Raw genomic sequence first — 2,081 nt, 5'->3', positions numbered from 1 at the left:
TTTAAGGAGGCCAATCAGTAGTCTTTCTCCTGTGGAGCCAACGGGTGGTTTCGCACTACCCACCTCTCAGTTAGCAACCGGGCACTGAAGTGCCGGGCACCAGACACGTGGTAGCACTCAGGCAGAATTCTGACCCCCCTAAAGGAGACCCAGGTTCCATTCCTGCCTAGTGTCCTCAGGCACAGCCACCACCTGTCTGCCTTTGGAGGCTGGTCTGTGGTCGCGCTGCCAAACAGGTTTCCACAGAGCTTCCAGACGTGGGGAGCCTAGGAAGAATGGCCTGGCAGTTGGCGTCTGAAAATCCACCTCCCCAGAATCCCAAGGTTCTCATTTGCAGGAAAGCGTGGGGATTGGTTCAGGAGCGGGCAGCGTTTCATTCCTTTGTGTGCGGGATCATGGGGAGGGGGAGGGGTGTCACCCTGAGGTGGGACCAGCTCAGGGACAGCTGTGAGCCAGCTCCTGCTCATAGGGACTCACACACAACAGAACCAAGCCCGGCCCGGTTCTGAGCCACCGCGTCCTTCCACTCCTGGGAGGGTTATTCTTCTTCTTTGTCCCGGTCCCTATATTTTACCAAGTATGGTGTCAGTCTCTCTTGCTCCTAAAGGTCACCTATGCCGAAAGGGAGTACTTTTTAACCAAGAAAGGTTCTAACTCCACCACACTGGCAGCATTTAATAAGAAACACATGCTTTTTGTTGCAATTAAGGGGGGGCGGCTGGAATCAGTAAGCTTTCCTGTGATCATTAATTAATAAATAAATGTTCTCCCTATCAAAGTATACCAAGGGCAGCGAGTGGGGGGTGGGGGCCAAGTATCAAACGGGAAAGATCAAAGGATCTTTATTTAGAGGAAAACATGATAAGTATGTTTACCTTAGAAAACCTAACGGAAAACTATTAGCGTTAAAAAGGATGCAGGAAGGCCACTGGGTACAAAGTAAATGTATAAATATGAATAGCTTTCCTGCAGACCAGTCATGAACAGAAAATAGAATAAGGGAAATGACTCATGGGATAACTAACTGTTGAGGGGTGCCGTCAAGTCAGCTCCACACACCGCACCGCACCGCAGAGCAAACCCCTGCCCGGTCCTGCACCATCTCCACAATGATGTGTGAGCCATCGTTGCGACCCCGGTGCCAATCCCTCGTGTTGAAGGTCTGCCTGTTTGCTGCCCCTCTGCTTTACTACGTGTGAAGTCCTTCTCCTTGAGATCATTCCCTTTTGTGGGGCAGTCTCGCCATCCTTGCCTCCAAGGAGCATTCTGGCTGTACTTCTTCCAAGATCAATCCATTTGTTCTTCTGATAGCCCGTGGGACTTTCAAGATTCAAAATTCAGCCAAGCGGAATTGAGATGCATCAATTTAAAATAGCCTCCATGTGATAATAACTGTCTAGGGTTTATGTCGGTAAAATTGTTTGAGAGGTTTTAAAAAACTGAACAAATACATATGCTGGGGTGAGAACTTTCAGTATTATAATGTTATCACTATGGTTCAGATAAGGGAGGGGAAAGGGAGGTTTACTTAAAAGAACTGAAAATCCTAAAACAGATCAAAATATCGAGAATTTGGGGAGGTTGTTTCTAAACCAAGAATTTCAAGTAAGTCAATCAAAGGCTGCTTGTCTAATAAATGGATCCTAGAAAACTCAATCTTTAGAATGGAAAAAAAAATGGACCTTCATTTCAACACAACCAAATAAATTCCAGACAGAGAAGTTCAATGTAAAAGGGGGAAAAAAAGATTCTAATAACCCTGGGCTAGAAAAGTCCCACAGGGTAAAGGGCAAAGGGTGAAGGGCAAGATGAGGGCTAGAACCTGCCCAGAATTGCCTCTGCTAAAGGCCTGGTGATTACCTTCCAAAGCTCAAAGCCCTAGAGTGAGAGTTTCTATTCTGACTCCCAGGGCGCCGCCGTAAGGCGGAACTGACTTTTGGCAATTTTATTTTGCTTTTGTTTTCTACTCCGCTGTACAACTCAGTGTAAAGACAGCCGAAATCCTCCCCCCTGGACCCACAGACCATACCATGGTTATTGGGAGAAAAAGATTGAGGGTCCCACAGGTTTCATTGGACTGG

Source organism: Echinops telfairi, unplaced genomic scaffold (genome assembly GCF_000313985.2).
Source record: "Echinops telfairi isolate 266 unplaced genomic scaffold, ASM31398v2 ScPeMD7_36;HRSCAF=134, whole genome shotgun sequence".
In the NCBI taxonomy this organism is placed as follows: domain Eukaryota; kingdom Metazoa; phylum Chordata; class Mammalia; order Afrosoricida; family Tenrecidae; genus Echinops; species Echinops telfairi.
This window is presented reverse-complemented; position numbering follows the sequence as displayed.